This window comes from Bubalus bubalis, chromosome 1, assembly GCF_019923935.1.
Source record: "Bubalus bubalis isolate 160015118507 breed Murrah chromosome 1, NDDB_SH_1, whole genome shotgun sequence".
NCBI lineage: Eukaryota > Metazoa > Chordata > Mammalia > Artiodactyla > Bovidae > Bubalus > Bubalus bubalis.
Window position 1 is genome coordinate 132995100 of NC_059157.1, and position 25844 is coordinate 133020943.

At 38.0% G+C, this 25844-nt stretch overlaps 1 pseudogene; it reads left to right on the forward strand.

Annotated features, from left to right (window-relative positions):
* Window positions 1-216: 216 nt before the first annotated feature.
* On the forward strand, window positions 217-24847 carry LOC102399321 (annotated as a pseudogene).
* Window positions 24848-25844: the final 997 nt, after the last annotated feature.

The following is a 25844-nucleotide window of genomic DNA, read 5'->3' on the forward strand; positions in this document are numbered from 1 at the left end:
TCAGTGCCTATAGCAGCCAGACAGGGGACAGAAACGAGTGATGTGGGCTGGGTGGTTGCGTGGTGAAATGGGGATTTCGTGCTGCTCCTATTACTCCAGCTCATTGTTGCCCAATTCCTTTTTCCCATGAGACAAGCCAGAAATCTGTATTTTCTTGTGAAATGTGGGCAACTATGTTGTGCATTAACATCTGTGGGACAACCCACAGATCTGGTCTTTTGCTCCTAAGACTTGATAATCTCACCATATCAAAAGAGCTTGCTTGTGGGGAGAGGAGTGACCAGAAGAAAATAATGAAGGGAAAGTGAGTAGAGAGTGAATGGAGGCCAAGGGTCCGTAACACCACAATACCAGGTAAGCAGAGCACAAGAACCTGCTCCACGCTACAGGGGTGTAAGAGTCACCTGGTGGAGATGTCTGCCTCAGATGAGTATGGCTTGGTAACATCTGCTATGACTATCCAACTAACTCTACTCATTTGGGCTTGGTACTCCTCATGCTACTTCTGCTTATAATTGGGTTTCCCAAGATCTGTCCACAGATAGAGAATGTGAATATGAAATACCCAGTTTATTTGGTAGTTTCACGTCACCTCACCAAATAATAAAGAGGCATTCTGACTTTACAAATTCATGTCTTTTGGTTAAACTCAGGACCTCATCATCTAAGACATGCTTGATAATCATATTTCTTTGCAATAATCACACATATATGATACACACACACACACACACACACACACACACACATACACATATATCTCAGGTCTTAGATCTGGAATCACTCATTCCTTCAAGAAGCCTTGTCTTCCTGAGTGGGAAATGATATTTAAAGGTCACAATCTGTGCTGTCATTACATCTAGGCCTTTTCAGTGGTCACAGCTATGAAACACATATTTATTTAAACTTAAAAAAAAAATCACAGGCACATACTGATATTTCCAATTCAAATTTAACATTACAGGGATATATAAATATATAGTACTGTGGAAAATCTTGACTCCTAACAACATTAACATAGCTAGTTGCTTTATCTTGCAATATAAAAGACAGCTGCAAGATAATAGTACTGTTAACAATAAAACTACTTAATGCATGAAGTCTGTGATTTCTCTGAAGCTCTATCTGTCCCTAGAATATATTCCATTGATGACATACAGTTAAAATGCTGGATTAATAACTTGAAGTAATTATTTTCTCAATGTAGTTATATCACCAACTTGATATAGAGTTTAAAGCAATGAAACATTCATTTTAATTCTTTTTGAACTTTTAGAGATTGCTTTTTCTTTTTATCTATTTTTGGAAATTTAAAATATTAACAAGATGCTAAAACTACATAATAAAGTACACTTTGGGGAGAATTACTTTCATCTGCATTTTTATTGGTTTTAAGTTTGTAGCATTTTGTTTTGCTCATATAAGCAGATAGATATCTGTTTTAACCCTATCCCCTTCATACTCAGTTCTGAGTGATCATGGGAGACTTGCAGTGCCCTGGATGCTGCCTGCCACTCCAGTGAGGGATCAGCTTTGCCCACGTGTCCCCCATGTGGTATGTTTGCCATGGGTCTGTGTGGGTAAGAGCATGGTGGTTATGTAGGAAAATGTCCATATTTGTCTTTTTCATTTGGATACTGTCAGATGAAATTCATCATGTATAAAGTCAGAGCATCAGCCTTCTTCTCAAACTAACTGCCTCCAAACTCCCCTTTATGTTCTCAGCACCTCAGTTCTACTAATCACCTAGTATAAAAACTTTGGTCAAATTGGACTTCTCTATTCTGCTTAGTCTTCATAGTCTATCAATCACTACATTTGACATCAATTTTTTTTTGAGCATCGACTATATGCCAAGTACATGATAAATAAGACATGATTGGTGACTCCAAGGGGAAGCTTATATTGCAGTGGGGAAGTCACAGGAAAAAAAAAAAAAAAGATCCCAGTATGGTGTAAGGTGCTGTACTTGAAGTAGGCAGGGATGGTTTGGAAGAATAAAGTGAGTACGGAAAATTCTAATTAAGGAGAATTTCACAAAGAAGGTGATGCCTAAGTTGAGTTTTGGCAGGAAGTGCGAGTAGGTTTTGCTCATGAGAAGAGGAGGATGAAGATGAGAGAAAGAACATTCTAGGCAGAGAGAGATAAGAGATAAATGAAAGCAAGTTGTGTTTCAAGAACTGCACATTTTTCAGTGTGTGTGGAGTATCACAGTTTGGCAGAAGAAGAAAGATAATTAAAAGCCTGATGGTGAAGAATTTTGTTCACTTACCATGTTACAGATTTTGGTTTTTTATCAGAACTCTCAGGAAAGCCCTTGATAGATTTTAAAGACTTCACTTTGACTTTTCACTTTTCATGCATTGGAGAAGGCAATGGCAACCCACTCCAGTGTTCTTGCCTGGAGAATCCCAGGGACGGGGGAGCCTGGTGGGCTGCCGTCTATGGGGTCGCACAGAGTCGGACACGACTGACGACGCGACTTAGCAGCAGCAGCAGTAGCAGTGTTATATCGGAATTGCACTTTTAATAAATCACCCTAAGATTGGTCAGGGAATAAGAATGAAATGAGCGAGGAAAAATCTGGAGGCAAGGCTAATGCCATAATTCAGGGAAGAAATGCTGAATCCCTGAACCAAGGGCCGTGGCAGAAAAGAAGTGGGAAGAAAACTGGCTTGACAGACTTGAAGGAGACAGAACTGACAGGACTGGCAAGTGGATGGTGACTCGAGGACACTCTCAGACTTCAGGCTTTGACAGCTAAGTGGGTGGTGGCACCGTTCACTTAGAATAGGGGCACAAGATGAGAAGCAGCGGCTGCAGGATGGGGAGCAAAGATGAAGGTATCCAGTGAGATAACACTAAGAAAAAAGTACTCATTCAACACACACATATCTATTGATCTTCTACTCTGTGAAAGGCACACTGTTTTCTTGAGAGTTTGCAACAGATTATGATGTGCAGGAGTTTATTTACAATAGAGAGAGGATTAGAGAGGAAAAATGAGAGAGAAAAGAACAGATGGATGAGTATTAATGGGGATGAGAATATGGAGCCTGCATTTGAGAAACATGAAGAAAGTAACAAATCTCAAGGATCTCAGTATGTTGACCTAAAACTGCTTCAGCATGAATGGATGCTGAAGCCCTGGAGAGGTTCAGAGGCTGGTGAACCAAGTTCCTATCAATTCTTTTTATAAAGCTTCTTGTAGCTTCCTTTACATTGTCATTTCTATCACCAGAGCTCAGACACTCTTCCTGTTCCTTTAATTTGTGTATTTCTCATTCTTACTGAATTTTTTTTATTTTAAAATATTTTCCTTCTCTATATCATATAAGCAAAGAGAATAAAGTTAAAATATAGCTTATAATTCCATCACTCAAAGATAAATACTGGTAGTGTTTTAGGATAATTTTCCACTTTTTCCTAATGAAGTGGGAGAGAAGAGAAAACATTTTTTATTTACAAAAAGAGGTTCATATTGTATATTTGGGGTTTTAACATACTTTTTTAAAAAAACCTAAACACTGTAACATGGATCTCTTCCTCTGCCCTTAAAGACTCCTCTATAGCATAATATTTAATGACCTAATAGCATTATGTTGTATTTGACTGTCATTTCCAATTTTCAGGATTAAGAACAACTCTGACCATTTCAATATTATGTCATCTTTCCTTTGTCCAAATTCATAATGTCTGTCTGTGCACTTATATCACAATCTACTTTATGGTATCTTTATATTTTTATTTAACTTTTTTATAAGCTTGTGTTTTGGTTGGCTTAGGTTAGTTATGCTGCAGTAGAAAACAAGCCCCTAACCTCAGTGGTTACAACAAAATATTCATTTCCCCCTCATATTTCATGTTGACTACAGGTTGGCTGTGGATCGGCTTCACATGCTCTTTACTTTGGGCTGAAGCAGCCTCTATCTGGGACATGCCATTCTTATGGCAGGGGGAGAAGAATGCTGGGGGAGTCATGTAATGACCCTTAAAGCTCTTGCTTAAAAGTTTTGTACGTAACTCCCACTCCTATTTTATTGGCCAAAGCAAGTAACATGGTCAAGCTTGACATCAGTGAGTGGGGAAGTATAGTCTTCGCACATGGCAAGCCAGTGAGTCATTGAGGTAACAATAAAATCCACCTCAGTTTTAAATTCCTATGGATACATGTGTTTGGCTTATTCTTCATGCATCATCTTTATGAACTAGCTGGATTTCGTGGGCAAAATGATTAAATAGCTTTATTTTTCTTATTGTCTTTCAAATATGACTGAGTGAGACCCTCTTCCCCATGACATTATCATGGGCAGATCTGAATGATTTTCTTACAGCTTTGAGGTTTTATCACATGGTCTTGTCATTATGACTTAAAAGTTTGATTTGATCAAAACAAAAACTTTAATCCTTCATTTAGTTAAAGCGTTTCTCCTCCACAGTTCTTTTTTTTTTTTCAATTTTATTTTTAAACCTGAAATACTGTATTAGTTTTGCCAAACATCAAAGCGAATCCGCCACAGGTATACATGTGCTCCCCATCCTGAACCCTGCTCCCTCCTCCCTCCCCATACCATCCCTCTGGGTCATCCCAGTGCACCAGCCCCAAGCATCCAGTATCATGCATTGAACCTGGACTGGCAACTCGTTTCATACATGATATTACACATGTTTCAATGCCATTCTCCCAAATCTTCCCACCCTCTCCCTCTCCAACAGAGTCCATAAGACTGTTCTATACATCAGTGTCTCTTTTGCTGTCTTGTACACAGGGTTATTGTTACCATCTTTCTAAATTCCATACATATGCGTTAGTATACTGTATTGGTGTTTTTCTTTCTGGCTTACTTCACTCTGTATAATAGGCTCCAGTTTCATCCACCTCATTAGAACTGATTCAAATGTATTCTTTTTAATGGCTGAGTAGTACTCCATTGTGTATATGTACCACAGCTTTCTTATCCATTCATCTGCTGATGGACATCTAGGTTGCTTCCATGTCCTGGCCATTATAAACAGTGCTGCGATGAACCTTGGGGTACATGTGTCTCTTTCCCTTCTGGTTTCCTCAGTGTGTATGCCCAGCAGTAGGATTGCTGGATCATAAGGCAGTTCTATTTTCAGTTTTTTAAGGAATCCCCACACTGTTCTCCATAGTGGCTGGACTAGTTTGCATTCCCTCCTCCACAGTTCTTAACCAGATTGAGGTTTGAAGACACTTGTGGGCTTCCCTTGTGGCTCAGCTGGTCAAGAATCTGCCTGCAGTGCAAGAGATCTGTTCGATCCCTGGGTTGGGAAGATCTTTCCCACTGGAGTGGGAAAGGCTACCCACTCCTGTATTCTGGCCTGGAGAATTCCATGGACTGTATAGTCCATGGGGTTGCAAAGAGTCAGACACAACAGAATGACTTTCACTTGGACACTTGTAGTGAGTCTGTTTTTCTCTACATGTTCTACCATTTCCCTAATCGTTTTGCCACATGGCTTTAGGCCCTCTGCCTAAGACAGGCAGAGTTTCTGGCTCTTTCTCTTCAGGGATGTTTTGTGGGCTGTTGAAGACTCCCTGCTTGAGGTCCCCAGTGCATTGTTCCCAGACGTGGGCAAGCATCTTTCAGTTGACCCCACCACTGTTCCTATAAGCTCTTGCTTCTCAATTTATACCCCAAGATCACTCTTCCTCTCAGGGCCATCTTGTCAGGCAGACAGGCTTCTAGAATGAAGACACTTTAAGACAACTCATGCTGAACAGCATGTGTGATGTGATGTCCAGTCTGCTTCACTGGAAATACTCATTTTTGTTCCACCAAATCCTGAAAGCACCGGCCATTCCCACTAGAGCCTTCAATCCTCACTCTCTCACCAGGGGCAGCTCTAGCGAGCCCTTATCTTTAGACTTTTCCAGGTACAAGTCAGTTTCCAGGTCCTCCAGACACCTGAAGACCTATGGCAAGTTCTCTGAGCCATCCTCTTATAGCTGTTATCTAAGGTGGGAGTCAGATAGGAAGATTTTAAAGCACAGGGCTCTAATAACTATTTCCAAAAGTAACTCTCACCTCCAACAGTCTTCATCTTACCTATAAACTGGAGGTAGGAGTTGGGCTTAGAGTCACAAAGTAAGTTTTATAATCTCTTATCAGCTCCTTTTGTTCGGACAAAAAGATATCATGCCGTATATATTCAGAATTTATATTTCTACCTGTGATATATTTTACACCTAAACTGGTTAACCTCAGGCATGAGTGAGAGATGGAAGAGGGTGGTATCTGTTTATTTTTATAAAATGTTATGTTATCTCTTTGCTACATCTAAGATAGCTGCATAAAGACTTTCACTACTATTTTTTTTTCTAAGCACAAACTTGTAAAACAGCAAACAAGACTAGAAAATTCAGAATTACGGTCAATATGAATGAAAAGGATTATAATACCCCCCCCCAAAAAAAAGCAGTTATGAAAACTTACCTGTCCCATCCATCCCTGGAAACTCTGATGAACTGGGAAAAGGGTTAGGAGGCTCTGTCACACCTCATTTAGTTCAACTTAGCTTATTCTGTTATTAACCTTACAAGGAAAAGAAAGCAATGTTGAAAGCCAGGAGTAATATTTCAAATCTTGGTTGCTAACATATGAAAAACAGATTGAACAAGCTTGGCTTGTGATTCATTCTACAATTTAAAGCCACTGCCCTCTAATTTAGTCTTCTGAATGCAACTACAGTATGTTTGCATCCTTGCATTTGGATAATGAGCCAACCCACCATGAAGGCTGAAGGCTATGTCTCGGCTGCTTGCTGGCACTCGATAGCACTGGGTGCAATGACATTATGCTCCCAACAGTGTTAATTATAAGTGTCTTAGAATAGAAACACAGAACAGAAAATCAAAGATGTTTTTAGTTCACCACTAGTAAACAAATGGCAAGCCACAAATGGCAGAGGTTCTCTTTGTTGGAGGTAAAACCACTGAGATATCAACCACTACTGAAGCCCAAGATACTTTAACAAAATGTGTAGTTGATATGAGGAATTTTTTTCCAGAAATTTTATTATGAAAAATTTCAAACATATCAGAACTGATAAAACTGTAGTAACCTCTCACGTATTCACCACCTAGATTTTATAATTGTTGTTTTGCAATATTTGCTTTCTTATAGACATTTACCTACCAATTTGTCTATCTACCCACCAATCCATCTCCTTTTTTTTTTTTTAATGCACTTCAAAGTAAACTGTAGACATAAGCACGCTTTACCTTTAAACACTTCAGCCTGCCTATTTGTTTAGGGATTTTGTGTGTGTGTGTGGTAAAATTTACCCACAGTGAAAGGCACAAATCTTAAATGTACCACTTGACAAGTTTTAACAAATGCATACATCTGGAACATAGATTTTTAATCTCCAGTCTAAATGACTATATTTTTCTTTTAGGGTTGTATATTCCATGTCATTGGGTTTTACTTGAGTTCAATTTTTTTTTCAAAAGCTTGAATTTCAAATACCACCCAAAAAATAAACTACAGGCTACCACCATCTATTCAATGATTCCCTCCAGTCATTTGACAAATATACCAGCAATAGTAGACTAGAAAACATTATGATAAGAATGAGGTCACCCACAATGGCATCTAAAACATGAAATGCCTCAGGACAAATTTACAAGAGAAATGTGTGACATAAATAAAGGAAACTATAAATCAACTGAAAGATAAAAGAAGGCTTTAATAATATGGGGGGTGGGGGGAAGCCATATTCTTGAGTGCAGAGATTAAAAGTAAGATTTTAATTCTCCCCAACTTTACAGGCTTAAGACTTTTGAAACTGAAATATCAGTGGGACTTTCTGTCTATACTATTTTTAAAATGATTATGAAATTTATGACAGAAAAGTCTAAAACAGAATAATAAGAGGGGATATTACCCTATTAAATAAATACATGTGTAATGATCACAGCAGAAGATAGTGGTGCTTGGAATAAAGAGGTAATAGTGGTGAGAAGTGGTCAGATTCTGGGCACTTCAAAGGAAGAGAAAACCAGGTGTGACGGTGAACGGGACATGTAGATGAGAAGAAAGAACTCAAGGGCGATGCCCAGTTTTTACCTGAGTTACTCACTGAGATGTGGAAGGTGGGATAAAATATTAGGAGGGTGAAGAAGGGGCTCAGGAGCTCGGTTATAAGTTTCCAATGTTAAGTTTTAGATGGTCATTACACATGCAGATGAGTCCCTTGGACTGCAAGGAGATCCAACCAGTACATTCTAAAGGAGATCAGTCCTGGGTGTTCATTGGAAGGACTGATGCTGAGGCTGAAACTTCCAATACTTTGGCCACCTCATGCGAAGAGTTGACTCATTGAAAAGACCCTGATGCTGGGAGGGATTGGGGGCAGGAGGAGAAGGGGACGACAGAGGATGAGATGGCTGGATGGCATCACCGACTCGATGGACGTGAGTTTGAATGAATTCCGGGAGTTGATGATGGACAGGGCGTGCTGCGATTCGTGGGGTCGCAGAGTCAGACACGACTGAGCGACTGAACTGAACTGAAAATCAAGGAGAAACCAGTTAGGAGAAATAGAGAGGCCTTTGAAGCAGGAGAGTAACCAAGAAAAGGGAAGGATTAGAAACCCAGAGAAGTTCAAATGGTTACAACACGAAACCTGCTGTATCAAACATCCCGGGGTGTCTCCCAGTAGCTATTCTTGTCTTCTTCCTGAGTTTTATAACTCCCAGATTTTAGATGTAAACCTGGCTGTCTAAAATAAAGACAAAATTTCACAATTTCCATCAAAGCTAGATGAGACAATGTGACTAAGTTCCAGCCAATAATATATCAGTGGCTGCTTCAGGAAATCTTCCTTCAGAACAAAAATAGCGGGTAAAATCTTTGCCCTTTCTTACTAAAGCGACTTGGTACACACACACGGGATGGCTATAACTCCATCCTGGCCAAGGTTCCCACCATAAGTTAGGGATAGTGAAGTAGAAAGTTGCAGTTTGGGATCCAGTCAGTTTGAAATGGCAGACTCTCTATACCAGCTCTGTAGTGCTTTCATCCTGACTTGTATAAGAGCAAAAAATAGTGATTTGTGGAGTCGCTGACATTCTTGATCTAATCTCATCCTAAATAGGACATCTACAATAATCTTTTTCTATCCCCTCCCCTTAAGGACTGACCACTCCCTCCATCTGGCCCTTCTGTTTTTTCAGCATGTTGTCACAGTACTTTACATAAGGTATTGTCATGATTTAAGTGTCTTAGTAAGTGCTCTGAGTTTGTTGAAATCTGTGAATGGATTTCAACCTGTTTATTTGGATCTCTGTAACTTAAAATTTTCTTATCCTTGCAGTTAGATCACAAGCACTTTGAGTACAGGGAACATTTATTGTTCTCTCTGTAAAATTTCCATTTGGTCCTTTATATTTTCTATTTCTTTATTGAGAATTTTTATCTTTCTATGTATTTCAAGACTGCTCACTCTTACTTTTTAAAGCATTTTTATAATAGCTACCTCAAATACTTTGTCATATAACTCTAATATATTTGTCATTTTGGTGTTGGCAGCTATTGATTGTCTTTTCCAATGTGAGTTGAGACTTTACTGGTTCTTTCAGTGCTGAGTAATTTTGGATTGTGCTCTGGATATTTTGAATATTATAGGGCTCTGGGTCTTATTGAAATCCTATGGAGAATGTTGATTTTTTTTTTGTTTTAGTGGGTAATTGACCTGGTTGGGTTCAGGCTACAAATTGCGATCATACTTTTGGATTTGGGGCTGCCTTCAGTTCAGGCTAGGAAATATTAGAGGGATAAAAATTGAAAAGTCACCATCAGTACAGTGATCCTTCAATTCATATCTTCTCCTCCCATCTATCTACTATGATTTACTTTTCAAGAGCCTTAAAATAGCTGTTCCATGTGTTCTATCTAGATTTCATAGCGGTATTCAGTGGATGAAACAGACTGAATAGGGCTATCTTGCCCAGAACAGAACCTTAGTAAGTCATTTTAAAAATGTATGTCCTTAGGACTTCCCTGGTGGTCCAGTGATTAAGAAATCCACCTTCCAATGCAATGGATGTGGGTTCGATCCCTGGTCAGGAAACTGAGATCCCACGTGCTACTGGGCAACTGAGTCTGCTCACTGAAGCTAGAGAAGCCCACATGCCACAACCAAGATTCAGAGCTGCCAAACAACGACAACAAAAAAGTATGTCCTTAATTTCTATAGAGGTTAAATAGAAGAAATGACAATACGAAGAATGCTTCTGAGTTCCTAGGACAGTTCTTAAGATGGATCCTGATCCATTGCAGGATTTAAAGTGCTCAGTGCAAAGAACTTGGGAAATATGGAAAAAGCATAAACCTTGAAATTAAGCAGTCCTAGATTTGAACCTACACTTCATAGAGTGGAAAAAATAGATTATTATGATGTCCACTGACAGGATAAAATCATAACATATATGTAAATTCCCCAGCATACATAAGATAGAAAATAAACATTAATTCCATTTAGAATTTAGTATCAGGAAAAGATTGCCTGAAGGAATAGTATGCTTCTTTTAGTCATATGGTAAGAATTACATAACTTATATTTTTCTTCATGCTTTGGCTGACAGGAGACTCAGAGCTAAGTGTGATGAGCAATCAATATGTTCATTTGAGGAACTGGTATATTTGTCTCTGTAGAATAACATGGCATTTTATTTTGCATTTTTTGAAACTGCAATAGCCAAATAGTATAATGTGACTTTTATGGTAAAATATTTTAAGCTTTTTGGATTTGGATGGAACATAGCCTTAAAAAAGCTACTATATACTATATGCCTTTTAACTTATACAGTACTACTAAACATTTTATGTTCCTTAACTGAAACTTTGCAGTTATTTTCTTATAAAACAAACCACTTTAAGTTAAAATAGAGATAGTTATTTCAGAGTCATGAACCCATGGTCATAGAGTAGCCACAGCTTAAAATTGAAATTCACATTTTACGATTAGAGCTTACATTTTAGATCTCAGACTGGCATTGCTCCTATATATGACCCATTTTTAAAACATTTAAGATACTGATAACATGTGAAGAATATTTTTCTAACAAAATCAGATGATGTGGTAAGATGTGGTTGTCTAATCTTCCTTCCTTCAAAATTTGTTAGCATATTCATCACAGTTAACAATATGTCTTTCTTTGTTAAACACTGTAGGAATTGGTTTATAGTCTAAAGACATTCACAGTAAGCACAAGTTGCTTTAAATGACTCCTATTTAAAATAGGTTTGGTTAGATTTGGGAATAATGAAGTGTCTCATGGTTCTGATGAAAGCTTTCTTTTTTCTTTCAGATTTCCCTTAGAAGGGGCCATTTTTTAATAGTAGTGTTCTCTAACTACGGGCCCAATTTCTCCAGCTTGATTTATGCCAATCTGTTTTAAGAAGACTTGTATGATTATGTTGTGAGGCCAGATGTTTAAACAGTTTTGTTTTGTTTTTAATTTGCAGGCACAAGCTCACCTTTCACAGGGCAACACAACTTCCTAATGACTGATTGGAAGCTGTTTCTGAACCCTTAGGTTTTCCCACGTAATTCAGTTCATGGCATTGCAGCGGTATATTTGTGCATTCAGCTTACTGAATTTAAAGTAAAACATTGCTTTCTAAAATGCATTGGCCAGTTTCTGCCTGCTAAGATCTCCATTGAGGGTAAGTGTGCTTGTCATTTGCCATACCAAGTAAAATAGTGTCAAAACCTGTACTATGTCACTAGGAATTCCTCCTAAAATTTGGTTGGAATCTTATAATATCTCATTGAGTTATTGCAGGAGATGTCAGTGGTATTCTTGCTTACTTTTCATATGTTCTTACTCTTGTTTAACGAAAGATATACAAATATTCTTCAACTTATAGCAAAAAATTAATCACCGCTGCTAGGAATTGGAAAAGCTAGACTAGGAGCCCTTAGATTACTATCCCAATTTTAAGATGGACCAAAATAAGCAGGAAATGTTCATCTAAGAGGGGATTTGTTAATTTGATTATTTTTAATTGTTTAACAAAGGAATGACTTGACGAATATTCAAGGCAGTTACCAAGCCCATGTCTCAGTCCAGCCTCACCATTGGCCCCCTCAGCCCTCCAGTGACACTGGATTTGCAGTCTGGGGGTTCGCCTACACACACACTCTGTCCTCCAGATGGGACTTTCACAAGCTACCCTTTCTTTTCCTTATTTTCTTCCAGTGTCAGCTTAAATGTCACTGCCTGAACCCAGGAACTAGGTTAGACTTTGTCTGCCCTATGCACGTGTAGCTGGTCGCTAAAATAATACTGGGAGGTAAGCAAGTTAGGTAGCTCTCAACCTCATTTTAGAGATTGAGATAGAGACAAGGAAACTGAGACACAGAGCAGTGACATGACTTACCCGCAACACACAACTAGTGAGTGGCAGAACTTGATGAATTGTCTTCTGATGCTATATAGCAGGTCTTTTAAGTTAGCCAGATGGCTCTTATCCTAAACAAAACTTCCTAAATAAGGTCCTTTAAACATCCAAAAGGAAACCCATCTAAGGGATTGCAAAAGTTTGATTTGCCATCTTATATTTGAGTTGAGAGCAAAATACGATAATCATATCATATATAACTGTATAACTGAAATGTAAGTTTTCCAAACACTAGGAATAGCAGAAACGGATTTAAGTCGGTGAATGACAGATTAAATATGAACTAAAGTGATGATGTTTAAAGCACAGGAGACTGGATTTTATATGTTAGAAGACAGTGCATCTCTGGAGTTAGAAGTGAGAAAAAGCAGTCCACATAGTACTGATCAAAATGCTTTGTGTTTCACAACTTTAGAAAACAGCAGAGAACTCAAGTGGGGTCGAGGCATTTTATAAGCTAATTAAATATTGCTAGAAATATTATCTGAAATATGGAAATAAGGAAAAGTGTTATCAGGTGTTCTTGCAGTCCAGTGCTGGGTTTGACTTCCTAGTTCCAGGCGAATTTTATAACTCTGCAGGGATTAACTTGTAGAGTTAAATAAACAGTTGAGTCTCACTATTCCTGGTAATGTTCTATAACACTACTGTGAACACTGAATTAGCAAATACTGACTATTACATCTCAGGTGCATTAGTGGTAAAAAAACCCATCTGCCAATACAGGAGACAAAAGAGACACAAGTTCAATCCCTGGGATGACAAGATCTCCTGGAGGATGGCATAGCAACCCACTCCAATATTCTTGCCTGGAGAATCCCATGAACAGAGGAGCCTGGCAGGCTACAGTCCATAGGGTTGCACAGAGTTGGACACACCTGATGTGAAGAGCTGACTCATTTGAAAAGACCCTGATGCTGGGAAAGATTGAGGGCAGGAGGAGAAGGGGACGACAGAGGATGAAATGGTTGGATGGCATCACTGACTCGATGGACATGGGTTTGGATGAATTCTGGGAGTTGGTGATGGACAGGGAGGCCTGGCATGCTGTGGTTCATGGGGTCGCAAAGAATCGGACACGACTGAGCGACTGAACTGAACTGAACTGAAGTGATTTAGCACACACAGAGATCTATTACTTTTATGGGAAATACAATGTTAAATTCCTGAGAGCTCCTGGTTACAACATTTTCATTAACTGATCAATATATAATCTCCTTTCATATTTGAAACACCTTATTTAATATATACATGTATAATGTTGATTCATTAGCACCAAACTCATGGCTGATAGCACTGTAACTCAGGCCTGAACAAAACTTATCTAATACACACCACATATAAGGTACACTAACGCCTGCTTGCTCTAGTAATACTAGACAGCACTTCAGCACTATACCATTTCAACAGTGAAATCACCAACAAAAAAACCCCACAGAAATGTAAAAAACACGGCACTCAATAGACCACAAAAAAGACATTTGTTTACATTGTGAGAGCTTCACCAAGAAGGCAGAATGTCATTTGGTTTAACCTCAGCTGGGAACATGCACATCAGGCAATTCAAATTTTTCACTGCCCTGTGCATGTTCTTGAATGACCACAAAAGTGTGGTAAGTATATTAATTTGAGAGTTACAAATAAGTTTTAATGAGCAGAATTTCACAGATATGGAATCTGCAAATAATGAAGATCAACTTTATTCATCTTGCAGAGATGCATGTAATTTCTAACCAATGAAAAGAATCCTGTAGTTCATGGTGTGTGTTGCCCTGCTAAAGGATTAACCAATTTTATATCTGAGACAGAAATCAATTCATCTGCCTTTGTCAATTCTCATTTGACCTTTGTATTGATTTTAATATCCTTCTGGTCCCTTTTATTTTTTTGCCTCACTGTGTGGCTTGTGGAATCTTAGTTCCTTGACCAGGGATTGGGCCCAGGTCACAGAGTCCTAACCACTGGATTACCAGAGAATTCCTGGTTCCTTTATTAACTAACAAGTTGAGTAAAATCTTTAATGCGTGTTAATTTTTTTGTTTATCTGAGAGTCATTTTTTTTTTAACTTGAAAATTGTACTTTATGCATTTTCAGAGACTAATTCACTAAGAAAATATGACCAGGACTGCTAAATGAGGAGATAGAACTAGAAAAGTTCTAAAGTCCTTTCTTTCAGGTCTAAATTCTGCAGTTTTGAGAGACTAAACAGCCTTAGGAAGGAAGGGTAAGGGATAATTCAAAATTATTTAAACTACATTAATTGTAGTAAAATTTGTTAAATATTTTTACTCTAGTTAACATCTCCTAAACCCTAATCTTTACTAGGACACTGTCAGAAAAGAAAAAAATTATCCTAAAGTCAAAATGGAAATAAACCATCTAAACAATCTACATAAAGGAGAATCCATGGGATTCTCCAGGCAAGAATACTGGACTGGGTTGCCATTTCCTCCTCCAGGGGATCTTCCTGACCCCAGGATTGAACCTTTGTCTTCCTATGTCTCCTGCAGTGCAGGTAGATTATTTATGGCTGAGCCATTAGGGAAGACTGGTAAATAATCTACAGAGAAAAATCAAAAGATTATTTAAACCATTATCTGGTTAAAAGGTAACAATTTTTTAGTCTTAATAATAGAAGTTATATTTAGTTTCATCGGAGAAGGCAACGGCACCCCTCTCCAGTACTCTTGCCTAGAGAAACAATTGCCTATCTGTCACAGGTTTTCTGCCATTTTTTTATTTCAATAATAGCTTTATCATGTGGAAAATTCTGAAAGAGATGGGAATACCAGATCACCTGACCTGCCTCTTGAGAAACCCATATGCAGGTCAGGAAGCAACAGTTAGAACTGGACATGGAACAACAGACTGGCTCCAAATAGGAAAAAGAGTATGTCAAGGCTGTATATTGTCACCCTGCTTATTTAACTTATATGCAGAGTACATCATGAGAAACGCTGGGCTGGAAGAAGCACAAGCTGAAATCAAGATTGCCAGGAGAAATATCAATAACCTCAGATATGCAGATGACACCACCCTTATGGCAGAAAGTGAAGAGGAACTCAAAAGCCTCTTGATGAAAGTGAAAGAGGAGAGTGAAAAAGTTGGCTTAAAGCTCAACATTCAGAAAACTAAGATCACGGCTTCTGGTCCCATCACTTCATGGGAAATAAATGGGGAAATAGTGGAAACAGTGTCAGCCTTTATTTTTGGGGGCTCCAAAATCACTGCAGATGGTGATTGCAGCCGTGAAATTAAAAGGTGCTTAGTCCTTGGAAGGAAAGTTATGACCAACCTAGATAGCATATTCAAAAGCAGAGACATTACTTTTTCAAAAAAGGTCCGTCTAGTCAGGGCTATGGTTTTTCCTGTAGTCATGTATGGATGTGAAAGTTGGACTGTGAAGAAAGCTGAGCGCTAAAGAATTAATGCTTTTGAACTGTGGTGTTGGAGAAGACTCTTGAAAGTCCCTTGGACTTCAAGGAGATCCAACCAGTCCATTCTAAAGGAGATCAGTCCTGGGTGTTCTTTGGAAGGACTGATGCTGAGGCTGAAACTCCAATACTTTGGCCACCTCATGTGAAGAGTTTACTCATTGGAAAAGACTCTGATGCTGGGAGGGATTGGGGGCAGGAGGAGAAGGGGACGACAGAGGATGAGATGGCTGGATGGCATCACTGACTCAATGGACATGAGTTTGGGTGAACTCCAGGAGTTGGTGATGGACAGGGAGGCCTGGCATGCTGCAATTTATGGGGTCGCAAAGAGTTGGACACGACTGAATGACTGAACTGAACTGAACTGATAGTAGATTCTAATCTACTATAGAATCCCCCACTGAATTAATGAAGTAAAATGAAATTATACTGATTCTTTCTTTCTTTTAGCTTTAATTGCAGGCAGTTTAGAGTGAAACTAAGCTCAACTGTAACAATTATATAGTTTTTCAAGACCTGTGCCTTTATAAGCCTTTTCCTCTTCCTAGCCCTATTTGTAACTTATACTACTTACTTATAAGTTGACTAAAAATGTGTTTATAATATGTGCTGTGCTGTGCTAAAGACACTTCAGTCGTGTCCAACCCTGTGGGACCCTATGGACTGTAGCCTGCCAGGCTCCTCTGTCCATGGGATTCTCCAGGCAAGAACACTGGAGTGGGTTGCCATGCCCTCCTCCAGGGCATCTTCCTGATCCAGGGATCGAACCTGTGTCTTTTATGTCTCCTGTGTTGGCGTATGTTAATTAATTACAAACTTATTACTATTTTTTTGTAACTTCCTCAATCCTTGACTTTTTGCCTCCTATTTTTATTTTACTCTTTCATTTTACATGTCTTTTGTTGTCAGCCATACAATTCTGACATTAGAAGGGGAGAAGTATTCTTCCTCATTCTTCCTCATGGAAAGAGTATACACAGGAAAATAGACAAATGAAATAAATAAAGGAAAGGATTAAATTGTCTTTGGGATAGAAAGAAGATGAGCCATTGTTTTTCTGCCGGCAGGACTACGTCTGTGACTTCTTGTAGTGCCATTTCAGCATCATGGTTTTATGATCTCGAATCAGAGGTGGCCTTAAGAGACAAGTGACCCACTAATTATTGCTAGAAGAAGGGCTTCAGCATAAGGACTTCCTACACTTGACCCAATAAAGCATAGAACTCATAAAAGGCTTACTATCTTTTAGGGGGAGGAAGATAAGATACTTTATTTCTCAGAACTAACTTTTACACCCTGAGGCCTGAAAAGTCTGACAAAAATATTGAGTTTTCCACCTGTCAGATGTTACCTACACCATCTCCCTTGCTTGAAAAAGGAGGGTCATGAAAAGCTTTAGAATAATTGCAAACTTACTCAGAAATATGTAGTAAATTATTTTAATGTTGAGTTGCAAAATTAAAGATTAAGTGCATTGATGACAGGCATTAAAAGTGTTTCTGCCCTTGAAAATGGAGAAGGCAATGGCAGCCCACTCCAGTACTCTTGCCTGGAAAATCCCATGGATGGAGGAGCCTGGTAGGCTGCAGTCCATGGGGTCGCTAAGAGTCGGACACGACTGAGCGACTTCACTTTCACTTTTCACTTTCATGCATTGGAGGAGGAAATGGCAACCCACTCCAGTGTTCTTGCCTGGAGAACCTCAGGGAGGGCGGGGCTTGGTGGGCTGCCGTCTGTGGGGTCGCACAGAGTCGGACACGACTGAAGCGACTTAGCAGCAGCAGCAGCAGCCCTTGAAAACAGGAATAGTGTCTGAGAAGAAAGAGGAGTTTCGACGTCAGGGCTTCAGGTTCTTGATGGGAGTGGGGAATTATGAGGAGATGGAGTAGAAGGAGAATTCTATCTTTTTAAAAGTATCTTCATATTTCAAAAGGAGGATGTATTTATTTTTAGAAAATTTTGGAAAACTTAGAAAAAGTCATAGAAGAACATAAAAATCACTTGCCATACTACCACTCAAGAGATGCGACCTATACTAAGATTTTACTGTCTTTCTAGTCTTCTAATCTTTGTTGATGTATGCATATATTCCCTCTCTGAGGAGCTATGGTGTTACAAAAAGACCACTTAAAGAGGGGGCCATAGTTTTACAGTAAATGATTAAATAAATGTTTGTTTGAAATTCGACCTTTAAAAGGAGCAAATTATGAAAATAAATTCCATTTATCTTGTATTGAACAAAATTGGGGTTGGAGTTGAGATTATGCATGAAGTCTTAGAATGAATCAAGTCTTGACTTTGTTTTGAAACAAATAATTGAACAAAGTATGTTTGGTACCTGTAGCAAAATTTAAAAGATGGTTCATCAATTTATTAATTAAATCAATCTTTTAAAATGCCTATTGTGTTATGATTCTTGTTTACTTTCTTTTAAGTAACAAGTTTAATCTTAAACTGTGTCAGATTATCATTATCAGTGACATTGGCTGTCTTTGAAAAACTAGAGGGAGAGAGGTAAGAATCTTTGTTTCTTAGGACTAATTTTATAATTACAGACTTCATAGAATTCTGGCAACCTTAACAAGATTTACAACTTCCGTTTGCAATCAGTTTGCAATGCATTCCCAGTCTTATAGCATATGTTTACCATATCTAAATATCAGAAAGAGATGACAGACCAATTTGTAGATGCCATGGACAAGGAAAGACTAGTGTAAAATATGTGGGAATTAGAGCAGTGATTTCATTAGTGAATATTTTCATGAAACAGTAAATTCCGTTTCTTTAGACAATATCTTATCTGTATGGACTTGGATAATAAACACAAACCCCTCTGTACTTGATGATAGTATCAAATAGTGGGTGGGGATGTGCGTGGTATGAGATAAGGGCTGCAAAGGAGACAGACTGTTTCCTGGGCTTCTCCTAGAGGATACCAGGACCTTGGGAATGACAAGCTGGTTTATGATGGAGAGAAGGAAAAATAAAAGTGAGAGTTAAAGGGAGACAGCATAAGAAAAAGTGTTCAGAGCTGTGTACCAAGAAATTGTTATTGCTGCCATTACAAGGAGTCAGAATATCCGGGTTCAGCTACCAGATATAGCCAATACCGTTAAGCGAGTGAGTCAGTTCCACCAGGGTACTTGTTACCGTTTGTATAATGAAGGGTTTTGCTGCATCATCCTTAGGAATTCTAATTCTGTGACCTGAGAATGTGTAATATTTCTAAAGGATGCTGGAGCATTTAAGATTTGAAAATTGTAATAATGAAAAAGCTGGATTAAAACTCAGCATTCAAAAAACTAAGATCATGGCATCTGGTACAATCATTTCACAGCAAATAGATGGAGAAAAAGTGGAAACAATGATATGTTTTAGTTTCTTGGGCTCCAAAATCACTGCAGATGATGATTGCAGCCATGAAATTAAAGGACGTTTGCTTCTTGAAAGAAAAGCTATGACAAGCCTAGACAGCATATTAAAAAGCAGAGACCTTACTTTGCCAACAAAGTTCTGTGTAGCCAAAACTATGTTTTTTTCCAGTAGTCATGTACGGATGTGAGAGCTGGACCATAAAGATGGCTGAGTGCCAAAGAATTGATGCTTTTGAATTGTGGTACTGGAGAAGACTCATCAGAGTCCCTTGGACTGCAAAGAGATCCAACCAGTCCATACTAAAGGAAATCAGTCCTGAATATTCATTGGAAGGACTGATGCTGATGCTGAAGCTCCCATACTTTGGCCACCTGATGTGAAGAGCCAACTCATTGGAAAAGACTTTGAGGCTGGGAAAGACTGAGGGCAGGAGGAGAAGTGGGTGACAGAGGGAGAGATGGCTGGATGGCATCACCAACTCAATGGACATGAGTTTGAGCAAACTCAGAGATAGTGAAGTATAGGAAAGCCTGGCCTGCTGCAGTCCATGGGGCTGCAAAGAGTCAGACATGATGTAGCGACTGAACAACAATAATCTGAGACTTGCTATTTAAAAAGAATGTTTGCTCATTCAGATGTGTCCAGAGTTTGTAGCTATTTTTTGAGTATTTTTTCCAATACCTGCTCTTACACATGGTGCATGTAAATGTTTCTCTTACTTTTAATCGAACAAATTAATTAGCTCATAGAATGGCTTTATGTGGATTGGGGAAATGTTCCTCCATTAGTTTGGCAAAGTGACAGGATTTTTTTGTTTGTTTTTCAATTTTGGTACTCCTTCCATTGGACAGAAAAAAACAGATTATCTCTGTTCTGGGCTCTTGGATTGAAAAGTGGTAACCCTCTGGTTAATAATCTCATTTGAGTTTCTCTAAAATAATTTTTAAATTTGTACATAAGTGAACATAAAAATGTTAGGAATCTGAATGGTTATGGGAGACAAACACAAGTGTAGATAGAAAATTTGGTCAATTTGGCATCTGAAGATGAGTGTTGAGAGAAGAGAATTCCAACCATTTAAACACAAGTGAACATGTGAGATCATATAGAATCACTTGTTCAAGACTAAAATTGAAATGTATCCTAGAGGGTTGCAAATCAATGTTATCATGGTACATATGCAAATTTATACTAGTTTTAAAGATTTCTTGATTCCTAGAAATATACAACCTACTATGACTGAATTATGAAGAAATAGAATATCTGAACAGATTGATTCCTAGTAAGAAGATTGAGTCAGTAAATCAGAAACTTCCCAACAAGCAAAAGTCCAAGACCAGAGGGTTTCACTGGTGAAACCTATCAAACTTGTAAAGAAGAATTAATACCAATCCTACTCAAACTCTAAAATAAATAAATAAATAAAATTAAATTAAAAAAAAGATTTCTTGAAGAATGTAAAATGGTTGGGAATCCCAAAGAATGTTAATCAACCACTTAGAATTTATACAACAGGAGTGATAGCTAATACTTCTTGAGTGCCTACTCTTGGGCCAGAAGATAAAGAAATTGAAGAATAGGAAATTGCCCAGGGCCACACAGCGCATAAGTGGCAGAATCAGTTTAAATTTGGGCAAAGTGACTATAGAGTCCCCACCATTGACTCCTGCCACTTCTGAGCTGCTGTGCTTTTACCACTAACAATGGTTGAGAAGAGCAGTCAGGTTTGGTAAGAGTAGTCCTTTTTCTTTGTTTCAATATCATCACCAAGCAGATGTCTTTTAATAGAGTATTATTTTTTCAGCCCTCAATGTTTTAAGTTTGTCATGTTGAAGCCTCAACACATTAAAAACAAAAGAGAAGTTTATATCAGTCAAGACTATCTTTTCCACCCTGTTTTTCCAATTAGGTTACATCAACTTAGCTGAGCAAAATACCAGCAGTACCTGGTAATTCCCTATAAAGAGAGAAGCATGCATTCTTCAACCGAAACTACAACTAAGAGGTAACATTTACACATGGATATGCCAGAAGAAATGATACAACAGGCTGAGATTTCTTTGTAAACCTCTATGACTCAGTGTCAACCATGGGAACTTAAGAAAAAAGATATTTCCCCCTTTTCAAAATAGAGAAACCGAAAGGACTGGACTTGGCTTTAGAGCTGATGACGTAGCCACTTAGCACTAGTTTCCTGCTGTACGGATAAAGAAATGAAATCCAGCAAATAATTCATGTTTAAACATTGCTCCAAGAGAGAATTAGATGAAGGACATAGCACACTTCTCTGTATTATCTTTACTACTTCCTGTGCAACTGTATTTATTTAAAAATGGAAAAATTTTTTAAGTTCTTTCATGATGGGGAATGGACATTTAACCTTGGATAAAATTATTGTCATATTCTTGGATTTAGCAGAAGAATAAAGAAGGGATATCCGTAATCAGAACTTCGTCATTTTTGAAGCGTATATTTAGTGTCTGTGGAGGGTCACTCTCAAAAACAAAGGGCAGCAAGTAGAAAAAAAGTGATGGACTATTCCATCAAAAATACACTCTCTTTTCCAAGTCAAGACTTGAAATCAGAAGCAGTAATCAAGGAGTACTAACTATACATTTTGTTGTTATTTAATTTTTTTCTCTAATGATAGAAATAATATACTGTAAAAAATTTGGTAAATATTGAAAATAATAAATAAATAATAATTTGCCACAATTTAAAACTGAGAAATAACTACTACTGATATTTTGGAATATTTCTTTTCCATGTGTTAGTACTTTGTATAAAATTTGAATCATACTCTGCTTTTACTTGGTGAGCTTACCTTTACATTTAGCATATTGGGAGCTTTTCCCAAATCAAAAATAAAATTTTATTAGCTGCATATTAATTCATCATGTGGCTACATCATAATCTGATTAATCATTCCATTATTGTGTTGAATATTTAAGTGATGTATAATTTTCACTAAAAAAATAACAACACATACAAATTTTAAATCACTAATCTTTATGTGCATCTTGGAATATGTATTTTAGATAAATTCTTAGGAATGGTCAAAGATACTTGGTTTTCTTAATCCATATTGTCAAGTTGTCAGACAGAAAGGGTATACTAACAAATATCCACCTGAATCTGAAATTCTGCTAGCAGTGGTCTTTCCATTTGATTTCCTTGTAGTCTGTTTTCACCTGTTCAACCCATAGCTCTTTTATGTGAGACTAAAACTAATTCACCTGAAAAGGTCAGGTATGGATGACTAGAAAACAATTTCTAATTATTGGCTGCATTTCCTTGGCCTCAAAATAGTCAAGGTGGAAAAGATGCCATCACTTTCAGAATCTTCTTGCAACACATTAACATTCATATGGTTTTGCATTTTTCAAGCTCATGTTAGTCCAAATCATTATTGGACACTAAAGAACCCCAAATGACTAAGACTGGGGTAGAAAAAGAGGAAAAAACCATCTCTTGATGTTAAGGATCAGTGCTTCTCAAACTTTATTGTACTTATGAGTTACCTGGGTTTTTTTTTTTTTTAAGTATAATTGACATTCAATGTTACATTCATTTCAGATCTTCAACATGATTCAATATTTGTATAAATTGGGTCGGCGCTCTCGGCCCTTCGGCTGGGCGGTACCCAGCCCTCCCGGCACCCCCCTCCTCTCCTCCCTCCGGCCTGCCCTTCCCCGCGGGACTGCCACCGTCCACCTTCACCCCAGCCGGAGCCGCGGAGGCAGCAGTAGCAGCAGCAGCAAGAGGAGGAGCCGGAGGCAGCGGTGGCCGGGGAGCCCATGTCGTACAGTCAAGGAGGCGGCAAGAAGAAAGTCTGCTACTACTACGATGGTGATATTGGAAATTATTATTACGGACAGGGTCATCCCATGAAAACTCATAGGATCCGCATGACCCATAACTCGCTGCTAAATTATGGCTTATATAGAAAAATGGAGATATATAGGCCATGCTGAAGAAATGACAAAATATCATGGTGAGGAGTACATCAAATTTCTACGTTCAATAAGACCAGATAGCATGTCTGAGTATAGTAAGCAGATGCAGAGATTTAATGTCGGAGAGGACTGTCCAGTGTTTGATGGACTTTTTGAATTTTGTCAGCTTTCAACTGGTGGCTCAGTGGCTGGTGCTGTGAAATTAAACAGACAACAAACTGATATGGCTGTTAACTGGGCTGGAGGATTACATCATGCTAAGAAATCAGAAGCATCAGGATTCTGTTAATGATATTGTGCTTGCCATCCTTGAATTACTAAAGTATCATCAGAGAGTCTTATATATTGATATTGATAACCATCATGGTGATGGTGTTGAGGAGGCTTTTTATACAACAGATAGTGTAATGACTGTATCATTCCATAAGTATGGGGAATACTTTCCTGGAACAGGAGACTTAAGGGATATTGGTGCAGGAAAAGGCAAATACTATGCTGTCAATTTTCCAATGAGAGATGGTATAGATGATGAATCATATGGCCAGATATTTAAGCCTATTATTTCAAAAGTGATGGAGATGTATCAGCCTAGTGCTGTGGTGCTACAGTGTGGTGCAGACTCCCTATCTGGTGATAGACTTGGTTGTTTCAATTTGACAGTTAAAGGTCATGCTAAATGTGTAGAAGTTGTAAAAACTTTCAATTTACCATTACTGATGCTTGGGGGAGGTGGATACACAATCCGCAACGTTGCTTGGTGTTGGACATATGAGACTGCAGTTGCCCTTGATTGTGAGATTCCCAATGAATTGCCATATAATGATTATTTTGAGTATTTTGGACTGGACTTCAAACTGCATATTAGTCCTTCAAACATGACAAACCAGAACACTCCAGAATATATGGAAAAGATAAAACAGCGTTTATTTGAAAATTTACACATGTTGCCTCATGCACCTGGCGTCCAGATGCAAGCTATTCCAGAAGATGCAGTTCATGAAGATAGCCGAGATGAAGATGGAGAAGATCCAGACAAGAGAATTTCTATTCAAGCATCAGACAAACGAATACCTTGTAATGAAGAGTTCTCAGATCCTGAGGACGAAGGAGAAGGCAGTCGTAGAAATGTGACTGATCATAAGAAAGGAGCAAAAAAAGCTAGAATTGAAAAAGACAAGAAGGAAACGGAGGACAAAAAAGCAGATGTTAAGGAGGAAGATAAATCCAAGAATAATAGTGGTGAAAAAACAGATACCAAAGGAATCAAATCAGAACAGCTCAGCAATCCTTGACTTTGAGTCTCACCACTTTCAGAAACCATAAAAAAGTGAGAAAATATTGGGAAGAAAAATGCTTTTTCCTTTTGAAGACTTCTGGCTTCATTTTACTTCATTACTACTTTGGCATGGACTGTATTTATTTTCAAAATGGCTTTGTTTTTGTTTTTCTTGGCAAGTTTTATTGTGAGTTTTCTAATTATGAAGCAAAATTTCTTTTCTCCACCATGCTTTATGTGATAGTATTTAAAATTGATGTGTTATTATGTCAAAAAACTGATCTATTAAAGAAGTAATTGGCCTTTCTGAGCTGATTTTTCAATCTTTTGTAATTATCTTTATTAAAAAATTGTACTTCAAAAAAAAATTTGTATAAATTACAAAATGATTGCCACAATATGTCTAGTTAATAACCATCACCATTCTTAGCTACAGAAATCTTTTCTTGTAATAAGAACTTTTAAGATCTACTCTCTCAGCAACTTCAAATTTCTAAGTATTATTACTAACTCTACTTCTCATGCTGTACATACATCCTCATGACTTACCTTATAACTGTATTTTATGTCTTTTGACTCCCTTTGTCCATTTCAACCCCTATTCCACCCCATCTCACACCTCTAGCAACCATCAGTTTGTGTTTGTGTAACTATGAGCTTAAATTTTGGCTTTTGTTTTTTAAGATTCCACATATAAGTGAAATCATATAGTATTTGTCTTTCTTTTTATGTCTTATTTCACTTAGCATAATACCCTCCAGTATTAGCAAATAGCAAGACTTCATTCTCTTTAATGGCTTAATAATATTTCATTATGTATACATACCACAGCTATACGTATGTGTATATGTATTTGTATATGCTACAACTTCTTTATCCGTTCATCCAGTAATGCACACGTAGGTTGTTTCCGTATCTTGGCTATTGTAGATAGTGCAGCAATAAACATGGGGTGCATATATTTTTCCTAATTACTTTTTCATTCACTTTGAGAAAATACCCAGAAGTGGAGTTGTTGGATCATACTGTGGCTCTATTTTTAATTTTTAGAGGAACCTCCATATGGTGGAGGCACCAATTTACATTCCCACTAACAGTGCACAAGAGTTCCCTTTTCTCTCCATCCTCGCCAACACTTGTTAATTTTTGTCTTTTTGATGATGGCCATTCTGACAGATGTCAGGTAATGTCTTACTGTGATTCATGATGTTTAGCAGCATCTCTTTATGTGCCTGTTGGCCATCTGTACGTCTTCTTTGGAAAAATGCTCGTTTTTAAATCAGATTTTATTTTTTGCTATTGAGTTGCATGAGTTCTTTATATACTTTGGCGATTAACCACTTATTAGTTATATGATTTGCAAAT